Source organism: Leptodactylus fuscus, chromosome 11 (assembly GCF_031893055.1).
Source record: "Leptodactylus fuscus isolate aLepFus1 chromosome 11, aLepFus1.hap2, whole genome shotgun sequence".
Classification (NCBI taxonomy): Eukaryota; Metazoa; Chordata; class Amphibia; order Anura; family Leptodactylidae; genus Leptodactylus; species Leptodactylus fuscus.
This window is the reverse complement of record NC_134275.1, coordinates 65,894,528-65,917,050: the sequence shown is the minus strand read 5'-3', so window position 1 is coordinate 65,917,050 and position 22,523 is coordinate 65,894,528. Positions and strand designations below refer to the sequence as shown.

The 22,523-nt window shown below is 45.8% G+C and overlaps 1 non-coding gene across 1 annotated transcript; it reads right to left on the bottom strand.

Annotated features, from left to right (window-relative positions):
* Nucleotides 1-4,326: 4,326 nt before the first annotated feature.
* Nucleotides 4,327-4,431, bottom strand: LOC142185764 (U6 spliceosomal RNA). Its single transcript, XR_012711943.1, has one exon. It is a non-coding gene; the product is annotated as a U6 spliceosomal RNA (small nuclear RNA).
* Nucleotides 4,432-22,523: the final 18,092 nt, after the last annotated feature.

Below are 22,523 nucleotides of genomic sequence, written 5' to 3'. Positions count from 1 at the left end.
TGCTGAAAACAAAGTACAAAAAAGGAAAAAGTAGACAAATAGGAGCTTGGCAGAATGACAGCAGTTCACGCAAGGTCTGTCTTGTACACAGCGCTCAACAATACAATCAAAATGTCACATTACAAAATATGAAAGAAAGTCACTTTATTTGTAGCGACATTGACCATGACAAAATCTCCTTACATCATCCTGTCAGTAAGGAGAGCACCCATCTGAACACAGCGGCGGGTTACTTATGGGTGCTGCCACGCCAGACTTTTTGTATGGGGCTGCCGGAGATAACCGAGTACACTATTCGGCTATCTGTATATCTTCCAAAGAAAATGAATTGGCAGACAGCCTCTCTGTTTATTTGGGGGTGCAAAGGTTGCCTCTTCTCAGGATTGGGGGTTCAAATGTCGGGACCCCCACCAATATAGAGATAGGGAATAACTTGAAGTAAACAATATTGTCCTGTAACGGCTAAGCCCCAAATTATTTCAACTTTCATGTCGGTCAGAGCTTCCTTTTTGAGTTCCAAATACAGAGATTAAGGGTTGTCCCACAATCCCAGGGTAGGTAGGGTAGGCATAACGTAGCTGGTACTTCCATTGATAATGAGAATGAGGGTCCCATATCCCATGTTGGAATAGGCCACACCATTCAGACCCATTGAGCAACCTACCGGAAGGATACTTGGATAGGGGGTTGCTGACTATGGACTATGGTATGCAACACCAGAGACGGAAGATGTTTGTGACTGGCCTTCAGGGCTAGACCTTAACAGGATCAAAAACCTACCTTTTTAGCCACAAAGCACTGAAGCAATGCATCTTTTTTTATGGATATGCAATTCAGCCTGCAAGTGCACTTGGGGCGGAGCCTAATCAACCTACAGATAGCTATAAGTGCTCTGAATGTGTTCTAAAATTGGAGCACAACATCAACCCTTTAGCAGCGAATTACATTTGCAGCCTTTGCCTCTGTCACACATTTGTATGCAAATTTAGCAGACTGGGTCCGCCCCCAGTGCACTTGCAGGCTGATTTATATAGGCCTTGTTTCATCATACACGTCTCTGCTCGCTCCTATTACACGTCTTTATAAGACATTAATATTGGTTTGTAGACATTTTTGGACCTGGAAGAGTCCCTTTAATCCATTACTGCCATAGCCCATCAGAGATACTGGCATTAACCCTTTGATTGCAATATCCCACTAGGGATGCTGGTTTGAACCCTATCCGTACCCCAGTCAAGATCACTTCCCCTTTTTTGGTAGCCTGCAAAGTGACTTTAATTGCATTAATTAACTGGATGATCTGAGGGGGTTTCACTTTGCTGAAATGTTTGATGATAATGAAAATAATCGATAACTCTTACCAGTCATTTACAGCGCTGGCTAAATAGCTGAATAATGACAAAGTCTTATCCTAACTCCATTAACAGATTCATTTACTTTCTGATAATTAGACCTCATAGCGAGTCAACAATTTGTTCCAGCAGGTAAATATATCTACAGAAGGTGAGTGCAGGAACACGGCAGACATCGCTGACATTTACTTATCTCATTTAACATTCCAAGATAGGAACATTGTATATTGTAATGTGTTTTTTTTTGTTTAAGCTGCTAATATTGACAGATTCACTTATATCTAAGGGAACATTTTATTTTTGACCTATATTCGGTTAACATGATCTGTCAGGTCATTTCTGCTGCCCTATGTGAGGATAGGATATAATAAAGTGAAATAATCTCTGGGATATATAGTTATAGATAGATAGATATATAAGGTTATATGATAGAGGAGAGAAGCTGAGCTCTGTGATATATAGGGTTATATGATAGAGGAGAGAAGCTGAACTCTGTGATATATAGGGTTATATGATAGAGGAGAGAAGCTGAGCTCTGTGATATATAGGGTTATATGATAGAGGAGAGAAGCTGAGCTCTGTGATATATAAGGTATATGATAGAGGAGAGAAGCTGAGCTCTGTGATATATAGGGTTATATGATAGAGAAGAGAAGCTGAGCTCTGTGATATATAGGGTTATATGATAGAGGAGAGAAGCTGAGCTCTGTGATATATAGGGTTATATGATAGAGGAGAGAAGCTGAGCTCTGTGATATATAGGGTTATATGATAGAGGAGAGAAGCTGAGCTCTGATATGTAGGGTTATAGGATAGAGGAGAGAAGCTGAGCTCTGTGATATATAGGGTTATATGATAGAGGGAGAGAAGCTGAGCTCTCATATATATGGTTATATGATAGGGGAGAGAAGCTGAACTCTGTGATATATAGGGTTATATGATAGAGGAGAGAGGCTGAGCTCTGTGATATATAGGTTATATGATAGAGGAGAGAAGCTGAGCTCTGTGATATATAGGGTTATATGATAGAGGAGAGAAGCTGAGCTCTGTGATATATAGGGTTATATGATAGAGGAGAGAAGCTGAGCTCTGTGATATATAGGGTTATATGATAGAGGAGAGAAGCTGAGCTCTGTGATATATAAGGTATATGATAGAGGAGAGAAGCTGAGCTCTGTGATATATAGGGTTATATGATAGAGAAGAGAAGCTGAGCTCTGTGATATATAGGGTTATATGATAGAGGAGAGAAGCTGAGCTCTGTGATATATAGGGATATATGATAGAGGAGAGAAGCTGAGCTCTGTGATATATAGGGTTATATGATAGAGGAGAGAAGCTGAGCTCTGTGATATATAGGGTTATTGGATAGAGGAGAGAAGCTGAGCTCTGTGATATATAAGGTTATATGATAAAGGAGAGAAGCTGAGATCTGTGATATACAGGGTTATATGATAGAGGAGAGAAGCTGAGCTTTGTGATATATAGGGTTATATGATAGAGGAGAGAAGCTGAGCTCTGTGATATATAGGTTTATATGATAGAGGAGAGGAGCTGAGCTCTGTGATATATAGGGTTATATGATAGAGGAAAGAAGCTGAGCTCTGTGATATATAGGGTTATATGATAGAGGAGAGAAGCTGAGCTCTGTGATATATAGGGCTATATGATAGAGGAGAGAAGCTGAGCTCTGTGATATATAGGGTTATATGATAGAGAGAGAGGCTAAGCACTGTGATATATAGGGTTATATGATAGGGGAGAGAAGCTGAGCTCTGTGATATATAGGGTTATATGATAGAGGAGAGGAGCTGAGCTCTGTGATATATAGGGCTATATGATAGAGGAGAGAAGCTGAGATCTGTGATATATAGGGATATATGATAGAGGAGAGAAGCTGAGCTCTGTGATATATAGGTTTATATGATAGAGGAGAGGAGCTGAGCTCTGTGATATATAGGGTTATATGATAGAGGAAAGAAGCTGAGCTCTGTGATATATAGGGCTATATGATAGAGGAGAGAAGCTGAGATCTGTGATATATAGGGATATATGATAGAGGAGAGAAGCTGAGCTCTGTGATATATAGGGTTATATGATAGAGGAGAGAAGCTGAGCTCTGTGATATATAGGGTTATATGATAAAGGAGAGAAGCTGAGATCTGTGATATATAGGGTTATATCAGGGGTAGGGAACCTTCGGCTCTCCAGCTGCTGTGAAACTACAACTCCCAGCATGCTCCATTCACTTCCATGGGAGTTCCAAGAACAGCAGAGGAAGTGTGCATGCTGGGAGTTGTAGTTTTGCAACAGCTGGAGAGCCGTATGTTCCCTACCCCTGCGTTATATGATAGAGGAGAGAAGCTGAGCTCTGTGATATATATAGGGTTATATGATAGAGGAGAGAAGCTGAGCTTTGTGATATATAGGTTTATATGATAGAGGAGAGGAGCTGAGCTCTGTGATATATAAAGTTATATGATAGAGGAGAGGAGCTGAGCTCTGTGATATATAGCATTGTAAAGAATGGAAGCTGAGCTCTGCGAATCCTTATTAAGGTAAATGGGGCTCAGATGTAGTACCAGCCCATGGACAGAAAAAACTAAGTGTGGCTTACACTAGGTTCACACCTGCACCTGGGTTTCCGTTCTTCTGGTGTGCTCGGTGATCAGGACTTTTCTCTCCGCATTTTTCTTATCAGAGTGGGGGACAGAATTCCTGAACGGGATGCAAGTGCAGATATCAATCCAGCCTTAACTATATCCAAATACATCAAAATTTTGTCCCAAAACTGTAGAGAAAAATAAGCCATTAAATAGGTTTTATAAAGTTAGACAAAAATGTCTAAAGATGACCCAAATTTATTATCTAGCATCAGCAACTTTGATACATTCGGTACCTCTGTAGCCTGTCTAGGTTGATGACTAAGTATTGTACAATATTATTAAATCTTTTTTTTTTTTTTTTCTTTTAAAATGATATGGAATACTTTACAAATGTGTGCGGCATTCTTGTGCAGGGACAGGCGATTCTTTTCTGTATTGTTCCAGTTTTGATTAATATGCCCCAAAGCAAGCACCAATATTATACATCCTCTTCATCTTCCTAGTCATCACTTCTTCATAGGGTTCATCATTACCACCAATTACAGAGCTTTGTCCATCATAGATCCAATGACTGTAACATAAATGATGACTTCTGGGTGAGGTGATCCCATAACTCTTCAGAGGAGTACAAGGTTGCAGCAGTCATGTATATTATTACTATTATAAGATACTGGGGAATAGGTTGGGGATTCTTCTTCCTTCAACATGGCTTGTGTGTTGGGAATCAGATGCAGGACCAGACACACTGATCAAATGGCATAAAAACTGCGCTGAGCGTCCTGCGCATTCCAAGCTGCACTAAACCCAACCCTACAGAGATATTCACCAGAGCCCCTGATTTTGGCGATGGACTTGGAAGCTACCATAGGGCAGGGAGGATACATGTCAGAGAGCACTGCATGCACAGCGCATAAGTAGTCTCAGAAAACCCAGAAACTGAACTCACTCACTGGAAGACTTCCAGAGACAGGATGTTGGTCTGAAGAAGCAGAAAACAGCAGATGGTGGTGACCAGAAGCTCTTAGTGAGAACACCAATAGAGTAGTCTTGCAATCCTAGTCATCAGTGTAGTACAGAGAGGTAATCCAGGAGAGAGGTCAAGCAAGCCAGGTCAGTAACAGGAGAGCAGAGTGGTACCAAATCATAATCAAGGAGCAGAAGTCTGTAGGAAAGCTGAGGTCATAGCAGGAGAAGGCGGAATACAAAGTTAGGAGGTGAAAGCAGAGTCAGGGACGGAGCCAAGAAGTCAAGCAGGGACACACATGGAATACAGAAGAGGAAAACTAACATTCAGCACAGACCGAATAGCCATCAGGGGCTGAAGTGGTGAAGAAATAGTCTCCGACAGGGCCAACATTACCCCTGCACCAGAAGAAGACAGGTCCCGATCCGTGACAGTAGAAAGCCAGCAACCATTGCATGCTGTCCCAGCGGTTCCATCCCTACTTCTAACACTATGGCATGGTGAAAATCTTTATTTGTTTACTTGTTCTCCTTGTTTGGTGTCCTTATGGGAGTTCCTTCTACTGGTCTGGAAGGGATGTGGTCATCGGGTCCTTCACACACTGCAATTCTCTCGACTTTCGGTTCTGAGTTGTCGCTTACGCCATGGAACCTTATACAATCATGTACACCTGCAAAATGTCTCTCTGTAGCCTTAAGTTATGTGAAAGGAAGTCCATGATGTTTATAGGGACCCTTCAACTTTGAGAGAGAATGAAACATATCCTTGAGCACTTTTTTAGTTATATTTGGGTTAGAGAAAACACAGTCATCATCTGAATGATCATGGCAGCGGAAGATTTGTGTCCTGATCTTGGAGGAGGCAATGACCTTTTCCTTGATGTCATTATCTTAGTGGCTGTAAGACTGAATGTGCCCTAGGCATTGTATGGTGATGTGAGGGGGGGGGGGGGGGGGACATAGCGTCGTACAGAAAGTTATAGATAATAGTTTAGTTACAGCAAGAATCAGGCTCTGCAGCAACACAGGCGTCTATGGCACAGAGTCAGCAAAGTGTTGTCAGATGTTCTTTTTCTCCAATGTGTTCATTGTTCATGCAGTGCACAAAAGAGCAAAAAGTAGCAGAATTGTTCACATTATGGTGAATTTTATGAAAAAAGAAGAAAAAAAATTGAAGTTCGACAATGTGTCATGGCAACAAAGACCTTCACAAAATGTAATATTACAGACATATAACGGCTGTGAGATGAAGACTGGGGTTTACCAGGGCTTTCTATTAACTGGTAAAACACGCTGAAGAAATTATAGAAATTCTCACAAAAACTATGATCACACATGGAGTTTTTGTAGGCACTTTTGATTCACTGAAACTTCTACTCTCTTGTGTGTTCACTCCTGTGTTTGACTTAACAGAATGCATCAAAAACTCCATATGTGATCCCAGCCTAATTCTTACCTAGGGGTACTAAAAAGCAGAAGAGAGGACTTCAAAAACATTCAATGAAAAATTAAATAGAAAAGGTTTGTACTGGTTTACAGACATGGCTGCTTTCTTCCCGAAATAGCAACACACCTGTTCATAGGATGTGTCTGGTGCCGAAACCCAGCTAACTGAATGGACTGGGGATCAACTGAGGACAGGGTTATGGATGTTTTTATAAATGTTTTTATATTCCTATATGTCTATGTAAAAAAGCGTACCCTACCACCTCCCTCAACTTAATAAAAAAAAAAAATCTTACCTTGCAGGCCTTCTCTTTTCTTTTAAAAAGCAGATGTCCCAGGAGGCCTGATAGCTCCCATATACCTTACATTGTTGACAAGCCTATTGCCTTAAAGGGAGTCTATCATTGACCCCAGGTACCTTAAATTGCTCTAATAGTGCTGTTGATGCAGTTATCAGAATAAAAAACATACCTTTCTTATGTTTCAGAGCCCCAGGGATGCAGAAAAGAAAAACACTTTTCCCCCTACGCCCAAACAGCAGCACAAGATGGGGTATTCCTGCCCCTGTGTACTGTTAGGACAGGTGGAACTTTTAATAAACTAACAAGTTCCCTCCCATAAAAGGCCCAGGAGACCTCCCCCTCCCTGTGTTTTTTTCTGTCCTGTGGACCAGGACAGGTGGAGGGAGAGGTCTCCTTTCCTCTCCCACAATTTTATTTTTTTTTAAAGATTTTTCCTCTCCTTTTGGATTTTATGTTTCCCCCTCCCCCTCTGGGTTTTACCTGGGGCAGGGGGATTCCTTGCGGCTCCTCTTGCTTCTGCTCCCCCCCCGCCTGGGTAATGGTGCTCCGGCGGCCGGGGGGGGGGGGGAGTGAGTCTTGCGGCGCATCCTTCGGACTGCTGTCCTGTCCCGCCGCGCTTCCCCCGCCGCCTGGATGTGCAGGCTCTGGCGGCCGGGGGAGGAGGAACCTCGCGGCGCTCTACATGTTTCTGCCGCGGGCACTGTCTGGTGCGCCGCGGACTTCCGCTTCTCCGCGCATGCGCGGGGGAGTTTGCTTCGCGCATGCGCGGCTTTGCCGGTTCGCGCATGCGCAGTCCAGGGCGCTTCGTCTCTGCGCTCTGTGCCTTCTTAGAAGGCCGTTTCAGGGGGACAGGTTCCCCCCCCCTGCCTTAGTTTGCTATTAGGTTTGCTGGGGGAAGGTTTTGTAATCCCCAGCCATTCTAGGGGGCAAGAAGGTAGAGAGGGCGGAGTTAACTTAACTCCGCCCCCCCTTCTCCCTTATTTAGCTCTGGGTTGCCCAGTGTAGGTTGCCTGTCAGCTCTAGCTTGCAGGTTCCTACTGTTCCTGGACACCCAGAACCAGAAGGCTGAATTTCCCTACGTTGGAGATTTCTGAACCATAACCGAGGTGATGTATGCCCCCTGGTGGGGCCTGAGGGTAGAAGCTTTAAGGTAAGAGGAATAATGAGCAATATATTTCTCTTTAGATGTCATCTTCCTCCTCTATTGCGGAGAATCCTAGGAGGAAAGCTTCTAGCAAACGGCGTCACCTTGCTTGTGCTAAATGTGAGGTGCCTTTACCGGACGGCTACGCCTACCAGTGTTGTCGCGGATGCCGAGGTCCGCCTTCAGAAGACACTTCTGTCCGTGACGTGGTTGGTTGGGTGAGAGAATTCGTTGAGGAATCAATGAGAGAAATCAAGGTCTCAATCTCTCAGCTGTCTAAAAGACCGCGCATGGAGTCATCACCCCCTTCGCTTCCACCTATGGAGGCGCTGCAGATTTTGGACGAGGTTTCCTCAGAAGAGGACAACCTGGACCCAACTAAGCCGGTCTTCCCGGTGGATAGGATGCCTAAGTTGCTTAGGGTCTTACGGGCCAAGGACGCAGAGGAGGCCACGGAGGAGACTCCGTCCACCTCCCTCAAAACCTTTAAGGCCAACCCTGATATGGTCAAGAGGTTTGAAGCTGAATGGAGGTTCCCTGAGCGTCCATTCAATGCTTCTAGGCGCTTTAGGGCGCTCTTTCCCTTGGCCGAGGCCCAGTCCAGCTCCTGGGGCCCCCCGCCTAAGGTCGACATAGCGGTCTCCAAATTATCTAAACGCACGGTGGTGCCAGCGGAGGATGGCTCTAACCTCCAGGATGTGATGGATCGCAGGGTGGAGGGGTCCCTGAGGCGTATTTACGCCTCTTCCTCAGCTCAAGCTTCGGTGGGCATCGCGGCTAGTGAGGTAGTCGCTAAACTGCGATCGGAGGTCTCAAATCTGGAGAGGGACATCGACTCCGGTGTCCATCGGGACGATCTGTTAAAGGCTATGACAACCATTAGCCTCATGTCCGACTACCTCTCTGAGACCGCTTTCTATCAGACCAAGCTGGCAGCGAGAACCATGGCATTGTCTACCGCCGCGAGGCGCCCCCTCTGGCTCAAGCCCTGGAAGGCAGATAACGCCTCAAAATTCAATTTATGCGCCCTGCCCTTTGAGCCAGGCAGGCTATTCGGGAGTGAACTTGACCGGCTAATGGAGGGGTTGGCCGATTCGAAAGGTAAGAACCTACCTCAGTCTACAGGATCCAGGCAACGATCCTTTCGTGGCTACGCCCCCGCGAGAGGCATGTCAAGAGGCCAGTTTCGAGGGCGCCCCTCTGGCCCTAGAGGCGGTCGAGGTTCCTCCCGTGGTGGTGGAAAAAGATCCACCTTCTGACTATCACGATTCCCTCGCCTGCAGGGCCAAGGTGGGGGGTCGGCTTTCCTTACATCTAGCCGCCTGGCACCATCATATCCAGGATCCATGGGTTCTCCAGCTTTTGCGGGAAGGCTACAAAATAAGCTTCCTATCCCCCCCTCCAGACAGATACAGGAGGACCCGCCCTCTTCAGGGCACCAAACAACTTCATCTGCAAAGATCCGTGCAGGAGTATGTGGACAAGGCGGCGTTGGAACCCGTCCCTCCAGACGAACAGGGTCAAGGCGTTTATTCACCCGTGTTTCTAGTACCAAAGTCCACCGGAGGGTGGCGCATGATTATCGACCTGAGGTATGTAAATCAATTCATCCGCAAGGTCCGGTTCCGTATGGAGACCATAAGATCGGTTCTCCCCTTTCTGCAGCCAGGAGAACTATTCGTCACCTTGGATCTGAGGGACGCATACCTCCATATCCCCATTTATCCTCCACACAGGAAGTACTTAAGGATTGCCACGTATTTAAACGGAAGATTACATCACTTCCAGTTTACAGCTCTCCCGTTCGGTATATCCTCGGCCCCCCACACCTTCACAAAGGTAGTGGCTCCGGTCATAGCCGCCCTGCGCCTCCAGGGGATATTTATTGTCCCTTATTTAGACGACTGGCTGATAAAAGCTCAGTCAAGGGAGGTCTTGGCCACACAGTTGGATATCACAGTGGCCTTTGTGAGCGAGCTGGGCTGGCTGGTAAACTGGCAAAAGTCGGTAGTGGTTCCATCAACCCGGATTCAGTTCCTGGGGTTCATGTTGGATTCTCTCAGTATGATGATCTTCCTGCCCTCTCCTCGGAAGGAGAAGATTGGTCGAGCGGTTCACTACCTATCCCGAACCAGGAAGGTTACAATCAGGACAGCGATGAAGGTCCTGGGTCTCATGTCCGCAACCATCGAGGCAGTTCCTTGGGCACTATGGCATATGCGCCCCTTACAACTCGAGATCCTGAGAGTATGGAACCACAGTCCTTCGGGACTTCAGAAGCCTATCCAGCTTTCCATCAGTACCCGTCGATCACTGGAATGGTGGTCTCAACTCAAGGACGGGAGGTCCACGGTCCAGACTTCCTGGACCCTGTTGACCACAGATGCCTCCCTTACAGGCTGGGGAGCGCATCTGGGGGAGACCCTAATACGAGGAGCCTGGAACCATCAAGAGAGAACTCGCTCCTCCAACTGGCGAGAGCTTATGGCAATTTATCTGGCACTACGGACTCTGACTCTCCATCTTCAGGGAAAGGCTGTCAGAATAAGGACAGACAATTTAACGGCCGTCCAATATATCAACAAACAGGGAGGCACCAGGTCTCCCTCCCTGATGAGGGTGACCAACCTGATATTCTCCTGGGCGGAGGAGAACTTGTCCCGGCTGTCAGCGGTGCATATCAAGGGCCACCTCAACGTCCTGGCAGACCAGTTAAGCAGGGGACTAATAACAACAGCCGAATGGTCTCTGTCCCCGGAAGTGTTCAAACAACTCACCAGGATGTGGGGTCTCCCCGAGGTGGATCTGATGGCCACCCAACACAACGCCAAGGTGGGACAATTCTGCTCCCTGTATCGGGACGGCAATCCCTTGGCGATCGATGCCCTGTCAATACCCTGGAGCTTCAAACTAGCATACGTTTTCCCTCCGATTCCAATGATTCCCAGGGTGTTGGCGAAACTCAGGCAGGACCAGACTTCGGCCATTGTCATTATGCCGTTCTGGCCGAAAAGGGCATGGTTTACCCACCTCATGGTAATGAGTCGAGGGACCTACTGGAGGCTTCCGTGTGTCCAAAACCTGGTAACTCTAAACAGTCAGCTCTGCCAGGATCTGGACAGGTTCAACCTCACTGCCTGGAGGTTGACCGCACCGTACGTGGAGACAGAGGATTGTCCCAGGCCGTCTTAAGAACATTGGCCCACTCTAGAGCGGATTCGACCAATCGCAGTTACCAGAGGATTGCTCGAGTATTTAAGGACTGGGGGGCCAGAAGACAGTGTGATACATCGTCCATTGAATCAGTCCTGGAGTTTTTACAAGAGGGATTGGACAAGGGATTGTCCCCGGCCACCTTGAGAGTGCATGTTTCGGCGCTATCCGCTCTATTGGGGACTAGATTGTCTCAGAATCCTCTCATAAGGCAATTCCAGAAAGGGGCCTCTAGGCTCCGACCCCCGGTACGGCCCCCGGCCCCCCAATGGGACCTAGGTGCGGTCCTACAAGGACTATGCGGCCCTCCATTTGAACCCTTAACAGAGGTGGAGCTCAAATACCTCTCATGGAAAGTAACCTTTCTTCTGGCAATCACATCTGCCAAGCGAGTGGGAGAACTCCAGGCTTTGGCGGCATCAGAGCCATACACGACCTTTTTTCCGGACCGAGTCCAGCTTAGGTTTATTCAAGGTTTTCTGCCTAAAGTTCCCTCAGTGGAAAACATAAACCAGGTTATAACCTTACCTACCTTCTTCCCCTCTCCTTCCTCGGAGTGGGAACAGAAAATGCATAGTTTGGATCTGGTGCGAACTCTGCGAATATATCTGGACCGGACAGGTCCATTCCGCAGGTCAGAAAACCTACTTGTCAATTTTTTTGGTCACAACAGGGGTAATAAGGCGTCCAAGACTACTCTGTCAAGGTGGATCAAAGAGGCCATCTCAGTGGCCCTTCAGACACAGGGGCTGCCGGTCCCAGAAATTTTGCGAGCCCATGCTACCAGGGCGGTAGCGGCGTCTTGGGCAGAGAGGCAGTCCCTCTCAGTAGACCAGATCTGTGCGGCTGCATCTTGGTCTTCCCACTTGACTTTCGCCAGGCACTATAGATTGGACTGGCATACCTCCAAGGCGAAGTCCTTTGGTTACTCAATCCTGACCTCGGCCTGTCAGGATCGCCCTCCCTAGAAGGGGCATTACTTGTTAAGTCCCCATCTTGTGCTGCTGTTTGGGCGTAGGGGGAATGGAAGATTATATAGATAATCTGTTTTCCCTTAGCCCAAACAGCAGCACAAAGCTCCCTCCCTTGGCTTGTTAAGATTATATGTGGTCTTATGCTATATGGTACTTGGAGACTAACACAGGGAGGGGGAGGTCTCCTGGGCCTTTTATGGGAGGGAACTTGTTAGTTTATTAAAAGTTCCACCTGTCCTAACAGTACACAGGGGCAGGAATACCCCATCTTGTGCTGCTGTTTGGGCTAAGGGAAAACAGATTATCTATATAATCTTCCATTATTCTTTATTCCAGTGAGGATCTTGGAGCACAGGGGGTGTTTTCATATATTAGTGAACACAGATGCATCATCACTAAACACGCCCATTCTGAATTCAGCTCCCCCCCCCCCCGGGGCAGTGTGATTTGATCCAGTGTCAGTTGATCCTCACAATGCTCAGGGGGAGAAGCTGAATGTAGGATGGACATGTTTAGTGATGATGCAGCTGTGCTCAGTAAAAGAAGAAAGCGCCCCCTGTGCTCCAACATCCTCAATGGAATAGAGAATAAATGTGCTTTTTCTATAGATCCCTGGAGCTCTGAAACATAAGAAAGGTATAGTTTATATTTTGCTAACAGCAACTACAGCACTATGGGAGCTGTATAAAGTATCTAGAGGCAGTAATAGACTCCATTTAAGAGGGTTTTCCATGGCTTATAGTAAGCCTAGATTTACACAACCATGGTATAAAACTGAGGAGATCCCTCATACATTTGAATGTATAAGAAAATGACAAAAATAGGACACGAACGCCAAACATACCGTCAGTAAAAACACAGCGTCACACTGCCAATTTTCACTATCCTGTGAATGTAGGCGTAAGGTAGGTCTACAATATCAGATTGGGATTGGTCTGACACCTGGTACCTCCCCCGCTCAGCTGTTTGCTGTCTGTACACTGTGTATTAGCTGTGCCATATTATCACAACTCTACTCCCATTTACTTGAATGCTCAGCTACAGTAGCCGTCCAGCTCATAGTTATTGATGACTTACCTATCCTTAGGGCTCCTCACTGAGCAGCTATCTGAAGGGGCCACAACACTCATGCAAGTTCTGTGACCTCTTGACTGTTTACATCTCAAGCTGTTTGCTTCATAGCTGCCATGCAATGTGGTTGTAGCCTTGTCCCTTCCACTTCTTATTAATAACCTGAGTTTTATTTGTATTTTTTTTTTCATATATAAATTTAGATTTTTACATAAATGCAACAACAGTTTTTTCTTTTTTTTCACTCAATAGTCACCTTAAAAATATCTAAGATTTATAGGGCGTTTGGTTTCAGGGGCATTAACACAAAAATAATGACATCTGTAAAAAACTATAAGATTCCTCAGGTGCCTAGTGTGTAAAGTTTCTGAACATTTAGCAAGCTGGGAACCAAGGTCAGGACACTGCAACAGGTGAACAAACCTTCCAGACGTCCAGACATGCTTTGTTGACACAGTCAATGGAGGTCACCAACACAAAACAGAGTACTGACATAGTATTACTGGATATAGTCATAGGCTGGAAATGATCATGGATGTAACCTTTATACGGCACATCCAGTATTATACACAGTGCCAGATTTACATCTTAGGGGCTTATAGGCTTTGGCCATGAAGTAGGCCAAATCTACAATCACGTATGGCTGCTCTTATAAAATACAGCCGCAGGGTCGGATCCAGGGCCGGGCGGAGGAGAACGGCATGACACTGGGACAGAGACGGGGGGACATGACACTGGGGCAGATGAAGAGGGGGAGAATGGCATGAAACTGGGGGACATGAAACTGGGGACAGAGATGGAGGGGGAGACATGAAACTACGGGCAGATGAAGGGTGTATATGAAACTGGGGGAGAGATGGAGGGGGGAATATAATTTACGGGTGACTGTAGGAGGATTATACTGTGTGGGAGCACATGTAAAATGAATGGGTCAACATAAAAGTAGGCGGAGCCAAGTTTGCCGCAAGTGTGCGAAGCACGTTTTGTCTCTCTTTCTAATCTTCAAAGTTGGGAGGTATGGGTTAGAAGTGCGGGGCCCTTAAAGGGGTATTCCCATGTCCCTTACTCACCAGTCTTCGCTGCTGTAAACTCTTCTTTCTTCCTGTTTTCTCGCGTCAATTGGTGGGCGGGGTTTCATATGCAAAGCCAGCAGCGAGATGACGTCGCTTCTATGCCACTGGCCTTGCGTGCGCGCTCCCAATGCAGCTAATAGTACACAAATAAGGTCAGTTTTATAAGTTGGCCAAACACAGATAACTAGTTAAAAAAAACGCCTCAAAGATGCATTTTTAGGGCTAATTTTTTTAAAAAAAATCCCAGGGGGACGACCCCCAGACCCCCCGGATTAACATATAAATGCATATCATTTATGTATTAATATTTACTAATTTGTATATTGATGAGTAATGGTATCCTTCAGAACGGCCTTACCCTCATGGCCACCCATAGGCACAGGCCAGTTTTGTCTATATGTAAATCCAGCTGGCTAGGAGAATAAGAACAACTGCTAGAGACAGGTTAGCAAAGAGTCACATGTTTCTGCTGCTTTGATCTAGAAAGATTTTCAAGAACATAAGATATCTGCATTTAGGGGAAGCAGAGAAGTGTCCCTGCGCTCGTCCCTGGAGAATGGAAGATGAGAGGCTGCATCTTGTAAATAATATAGAGATTCATTGCTCTTTTTATGCCGGGCCAGAGTGCAAAAATTTAATTTACTAGTGTGACAACGTAAACCGTGGGAGCCGAGAATGACTTATGTCTTGTGTGGAGCTGATCTCTATAATAATGATGCTTTAGGAGAGAGGGGACGTGAGATGGAGAGAGTGTGAGAGAGAGATTGATGGAGGAATGGGGAGAGAACCAAGGGGGAGAGAGCAGTGCTGAGGGTGTGATGGAAGAGTGAGGGTACAACGCTCATGCCAAGCTCCGTGGAGCCCATCAATATCCATGTGTCATTGGTTACTTAGATGCAGAAAAGTTGCGCAGATGTTTGCAGAGATGCATAAATTTGAGCTTTATGTTGTCAGTATGGAGAGGAATTATGGGCCGATGCATTCTACACTCTTAATGGACTGTAAGAGAACAGTAAACCTAGAAATGGAAGATAAAAGTAAACAGTAGAAGAAAGATTTGGCCATAATGTTGTTCTTTGTAGAGGTGTCTTCACACTCCTGGTTTCTTATAGCTGGCAGAGCAGTAGGAGGGAGGGCTCCTGCCGCCTCCGGGAGCCTTACAGTAGGATAGTTTGTAGGAAAAGGTGGATGCTGGAATGAAGAGGGTTAAATCAGATGCTGGCTGGTATTCTGTGGATCCAGTAGGTGGCGCTGCCTCCTGTGACTGTCAGTATGAGCCACCACCTGCTGGATCCATGTCAAACCAGAAGGGTTAGGTTTCGTGGTGCATCTAGGAGAGACATAGTTAGGCCTCGTTCACATCTGGGTCGGTAATCTCTTTGCTGGAGTCCGCATTGGGACCCCCCCCCAGCGGACTACTGAACGCATTTGCAAGAGGTGTACAGTGAAAGCACATGGATCCCCATAGATTATAATGGGGTCCGTGTGCTTACCGCAAGATCTCTGCACGGAACATGCGGACAGGAAAGCAATTCACAATCTACTTTCCTGGCCGCATATTCCCTGCAGAGATCTCACAGCAAGCGCACGGACCCTATTATAGTATATGGGGTCCGTGTGCTTTCAATGCACACTTGCCAATGCGTTCGGCAGTCCATTCGGGCGGGGGGGGGGGGGGGGGTCCCCATATGGACTCTCCAAACGGATTACTAAACGCAGATGTGAACCAAGGGTAAATCTCTACTTCACCTATGCAACTCCTTAAAATGCTGTGGCTCCAGGCGTGTTGTCTTTGATGGGTTGGCAGGTGGTGCCAGACCATACAGCTAAGGCCGGGTTCACACAGAGTATTTTGGTTCGTAATGTGGAACGTAGACGCCGCGGGAGGTGTTGCGGGCTGTATACGCTCCCATTGTTTTCAATGGGAGCCGGTACCGTATACGCGGCACTATTTTGCGGCCGCCACAAAATCACGGCCGCAAAATAGCGCTGCGTATACGGTACCGGCTCCCATTGAACACAATAAGAGCGTATACGGCCCGCAAAACCTCCCGCAGCGTCTACGTTCCACATTACGAACCAAAATACTCCATGTGAACCCGGCCTAACACTTCCGATATCGAATCATTGCCACCTAATGGAACTACGACACGCCTGATTTAAACCACTAGGGATATTTACAACTCTCTTTCCCATATGTAAACCAAAGCTCTCTACAAGTTACAGTATTGCCCTAGTTTTACAGTAAATCCAGGTGACCTTAAAAGGGTTGGCCAGGATTTTTTTAAATATTGGTGAGGTCCAACAGACAGACCCCCGTTATTATACCATGTGACCAATGTACATTGTCATAAGCACATGGAAGAGACAGTGGCGCATCAGTCAGCTGATCTGTGTCCCAAGTGTCAGACGCCCATCAAACAAACATTAAGGATCGATCCTAAAGATTGGCCATTGGTATGTAAGTTTGAAGAGCCCTTTAAGGAGGGGTTTAGATTATTCGGTTTTGTTAGGAGGGTGGCGGTAGTGCTTTACTGTTTCGCTGTGTTTGATAGTAAAAATAAGTGTGATCTAAATGGCGTCACTCGCTATGATAGTGTGATTTAGGAACCTTTTAAAAAATTGGGCACAATTTTTGAGCAAAATTATTTCATCCAGTGACTTAATATTATCATATAAAAAGAGAGGGTCTTGAAATAACTTAGAACTGGTCTTACTTGGACTCCAAAGGAGCATCTTATCCTGTCACATGTAAAGAGACGTACAGATGGTGTAGTACTGCACTATAGTGTAGAGAGGCGCTACTAGTCAGCCAGCCAATGCATGCAGTTCATTAACACAATGTGGTTTAACCAGTGAACTGAATATGATAACTTGTCGGATTCTCCAGACTAGAAATGTTTGTTCAGTCTGCTTTCAAAGTAAAATGGTCCAGAAAAGATCACTGGAAATATTGTTGTGCCCCCTATACGATGAAAGGTGCCCTATGCCGTATCAAGTGCCTAGAAGAAACTGTGTGTCGGCTCATGGCTGGCGTACATTTCCTGCATCATTTATGAAAGCCATCGCTAAAAATTGTTATCTTTTGCTCAAACAATTGTGACTTTTTATGCCTTGTATGCCATAAAACTGCCATACAAGTTATGGTAAGTGTGATGGACCACTGTACTCCAAGGCTCCCTAGGATAGTGTACAGAGGAGGTAGTTGGGTGACAAATTCAGCTCCACGGCATACTGAGTGTTCCCGCGCTGGGCTCAGCATTGCAATGGTTAATTTATAATGTAACTTTGCCTTTAAAAAAAATGTGATTTTCTATCCAATGATTTTTACAACGACACCTACAGCTCTGTGCCGAGATAATAAAGCGCAGATGTTTCCGTCATGCTGCACGGTGTACGGTGTAAATCACCCAGTGCACCTCCCTGCCACATTGCAGTGCACTGCGCAGCTAATCCAGTGCACCAACCCATTCCTTTACACTACATTGTATCTCGGTATTAACCCATCGCTCCTGTCTGTCACACTGCATTGTGTCTGAATATAATCTACACATCCGCTGTGTCACATTGCATTGTAGCAAGCCTTTAATCCAGTGATTCAGACTCTTACTGCATTGTATTAAGATTAATTCTGGTCGCTCTGGGTCTGTTCCCCATCCATAGTAGTAATTAAAGCAATAAACAATATAATCTTACTATGTATATAATATACATCCCTAGAAGGCAGGAGATTAAGGAATGTAGCAGGCAGCCAATGGCTGGCATCTATCAGCGCCCCCTAGTGTATTAACAGGTCATAATCAGAAGAGTTTTTTGCTATTTACTGCGGTTTAATATGTTGAGTATTATTAGCTGCGCCCCCGGCCGGACCTCGAATATACAGAATTATCCGGATGCATATAATGACACTGACATATGGAGTTTACGCTGAGCTAAAGGCCCGTCTTTGCAGTGTAAGGTTATCTATTGTGCGACACATCCCAGAATGTCATTTCTTTCATACTGTTCTTTAATGTCACTGCACATAATCCAGGGAAGACAAATTGTGACCTGTCACACACCTCTCCCAGGCCTGTTTTTATCCCAGTGTTTTGACAAAGAACTCACAGACCAAAAAAACTGCCTATCCATCTGTAAGCGAAGACTGGAGCGGACAGAAGTGGCGACTATTTACTTCCATGTCTGACAGCAGACGGTGTGGCGGTGACGCATTAACACTCAAATCTCCCTCCTGAAATAAATAAATCGCCTCGGAATAATAGGAAATATTTCCGCAGTCGCTGGAATGATCCATGCAGCCGCAATTCGCTATTGTTATTGGAAAAATCGCCGCAGTCAGCCATGTTGGATTGCAATCTATATGAAACATCCTCACTAAAACCCTTTTTAAAACTCATAATTGTGTTGGTCTTGACCGGTATATGTAATATATGGCGTGACTAAATATATATTAGAGATGAACAAACCGCTTTGTCCTGAGCCGGGTACCCAAATTATTATTATTTTTTTTTTAATGAATTTAGGGCTTGTTCACATAGATTTTTTGATGCACATTTTTGGATGCTTTGATGCAGAATCCACCTTAAAATCTGCTGTCAAAAAGGGCTCCCATTGAATTCAATGGGAGCCACTCGCTTGTTTATTCCGCTACATGCCCCTTCTTCCCGTGGATTCCGGGACTCAGCCACGGCATCTGCACCCTCCCGATTAGGCACATTCATTCGGGTCTAATCCGAAGTGGAATGCTGCGACAGGATGCCGGTGCACGGCTAGCCGTGTGGAATGTTCACACGTAGAATGCAAATTCCAACATCTGAATATACCCTAATATGGCCACCGCAACATGCATTGCAGTAAATTATTATACTCAGGGGTCTCTTCAGATCCCCAAAGTATTATAGGTGGGGTAAGGCCCAGTTCTTTATCTGTGTTTGGGCCATTCCAATCCCCTCTCCGCATGAAAAATGCGAAGAGAAAAGTCCTGCAGGCACCACATGGACCCCATTATAGTCTATGGGGTCTGTGAGTTTCCTTAGCTAACCACTCTTTATGTGGATTGGGTTTCCATTTGGGGGGGGGGGGGGGTCCCAAGGCAGCCGCAGATCAAAGGGTTGATCTGCCTGTCTCATCTCTGTCATTGTGCCAATGTCTGAAGCACCTATAAACTCCAGTATATACCACCCACAGCTCCATTTTTGCTTTGTCATACTATGTGTTACCTTTACATTTACTTTTTCCTTTACGTTTGTGTGTACTTCTTTTTTTTTTTTTTTTTTTTTTTTTAGTGTAGATTGTGAGCCCATAATAGAGCTCACAATGTACATGTTCCCCTATCAGTATGTCTTTGGAATATGGGATGGAAATCCATGCAAACACGGGGAGAACATACAAACTCCTTGCAGATGGTTTTATGCCCTTGGCAGGAGTTGAACAGCAGGACTCCAGCACTGCAAGGCTGCAGTGCTAACCACTGAGCCACCGTGGGGCCCCCTTTTGTGTGTACTTCTGAGGCCGGGTTCACACGGAGTTACGTGCCGCGAGATTTGGCACGTAGACGCCGCGTGACCCTTTGCGTGCCGTACACGCTCCCATTCATTTCAATGGGAGCGGGGAGTGTATGCGCCGCGCTAGTTTGCGGCCGTGAATAAATGCACGGCCGCAAACTAGCGCGGCGCATACGCTCCCCGCTCCCATTGAAATGAATGGGAGCGTGTACGGCACGCAAAGGGTCACGCGGCGTCTACGTGCCAAATCTCGCGGCACGTAACTCCGTGTGAACCCGGCCTCACAAGGAATGTTTTCCTAGCCTGATGTGTACAAGATGTTCCTAAGTTCTGGACATCAAGTCCCTCCCCTGCGCAATTTACTTTGCCTCTCAGCCTATCATCTTAGAGGGGGTGTCTGATTCTGGTCACAGATTGAACTTTCAACAGAAAACAAAAAAAAAATTAATTAAACAGCCCCCATTAGACTCCAGGTCTTCCACTGGTGACCATTAGGTCTGTCACAGCATTACATTACAATCAGCTTCCATGTGTGAATATGACCTGATTATAGAGGGCTGAAGACTACGTTCTACGTTATGCTCTGATTCCTCCTCCTGCAATCACATCCAATTGTCGCCTTATCACTTCCCGAGGAAAAGAAAGAAATGACATCTCCTTCCAAAATTAATGATGAGAAATGAAAGACTTATCTGAAAAATGTTACCTCCTGCAGCCAGAGCTCTCAAAAACATCTTTAGCATAATAAAATAATAACCAGAAATATCCACAGAAAATGTCAATATAATCACTGGTTTAATGTCATAAAACTGCACCCCCAATACCCCTAACCGAGCCAGATGAGAATACTGAAGGACAGGACAGAAGGGTGAGACACTTCCATCATTCCATAATGTGTGAGAAGTGGAGGTTCCTCCTCTAAGACCACATGGTGTTGGGAGAACAAGGCTCGGAAAAAAGCTCCTATTCTTATATCTAAGGTGACAGCTTGCTCAGCAGTTTCCTATAAGCCACATGACCACCTCTCTGGTTTCCTTTCAGAGGAAGCCACCATCAGCCACTTTTGCTTGGAGGATACAGATTTCCCAGTGGGTAGATATGACCCTCCATTAATCAATATGATGTCACCATGAAAATACAAGAACTATGTTATAAAGCAGAACCTGGGGTAACCATATCTCTAGCCATTGGTTGGAGTCTGTTGCTTCCAGTTCATGTAGCAGGTCTGCGGCTCCTGACAGCTTCTCTTCTGTTCCATTGATATCTTCTGCCTTTGTACCCAAACCTCTAGGTTGCCAAGACTAGCGGCGCTCAAAGGTGAAGTCAGCCCAAGACAACCTATTTTAAGAAGCCTTCAGCTGGTTGATTGAGGTACAACACACATCTTTCCTGGTCCCTGATCTTTTGCATTGCTATTTAAAGCTATATTCGTATCCTGACTTTGGCCTTGTTCCTGACTATGCCCTGCCTTATCCTTTGATGTCTGGTTTTTGACTTCTGGCTTCATTCCTAAGTTCCTGGTTCAATGAATGCTCTGTCACATCCTGACCACTCTCTTGGTGACCTCAGATCCATCCCTGACTACGCTCCTGCCTTTTGAGTGCTACTTCTGCCAGTTTATGACTATTCTGGGGGTCTCTATGTAAAACTCTTAGAAGGGTTAAGGGCAAAGTTTAGGGTATCCATTCAACATCTCAGCTTAACTGATTGTCACTTAAAGTGGAACTCTAGTAACAAGAAATAACCTTCTATCCAAAGGATAGGGGAAAGCTTGCCGATTGGTGGGGGGTCTGACCACTGAGAACCCATCAATCACTAGAATTTGGCAGGATGGGTGGTGTACACACCCCTTGCGTGTTTTGCACCCTAGTTGAAATGGGGTGGCAGGCCGGGCAGTGCACACATCCCTCCATTCATTTCAATTAGACAGTGATCTGCGATCTCTGAGAATTCCCATTGAAATGAATGGATATGGGTAATATCTTGTCACTGGAATACCCCTTTAAAAAGTTCACATTCTGGTATGGCTCCTCTAGAACAATACAGTACAAGGCATTATTCACAGCCTCGCCAATGTTGCATTTATCAGAGACCTATAATGGATGGAAGATCTGTAACCTATGATCGGAGGGTAACCCAATAAACATGGCACCACCATTAGATCCCTTCTACTCTTAGAAAAGTTGACCCTGTAAGCCGTTCTCCAGGTCCCTGTCATGAGATCTCTGCCATGCTTTATAATAATTATTTGGCTATTGTTAGGATTAAGTCCTGCTCGCAGCCACCTCTCCATGGCTAATTCATGCATTATTATCTCTGGTATATTCCGCACCTCTTGTCTCTCAATTCCACTTTCCAAGGTGTGACCTTCAGCTTGCCGTGTGAATTTTAAGAGCCAACCATTAATTTAGCCTGTCAGGCTGACTAGTTTTAGCCGGCGCGGCTCGTTTTTCATCCTGGAGAGCTGGCTGTCACGGGCTGGACATGTTGCATATGGATACACCCGAGATCAGAATATTGTTCCCAATCATCACCCGGCACAAACACATTCATTCCCTGCAGTGAAGGTCACACTCTACTCCGTGTCAGTAAATGCTGCTTCAATGTGACAGTGATAAACTTGATCAGCAGAGGTAACGGATAAAATGCTCCAAACTATAGCTACGTCTCATTTGTCTAGGTGGATATATAGAAATGGGGGTGAGGTCAGAGGTCAGGAACTATTTTTATACACCTTCAAAGTGGGCAGCTTTCAAGATGGTGAAGGGGCAAGTCAACACCCAGCGGTGATCAAAAAGACCAAACACTATAGTAGTTATATAGGATTAAAAAAACATGGTTGCTTTCTTTCTGAAACAGTGCCCCACCTGTTCAT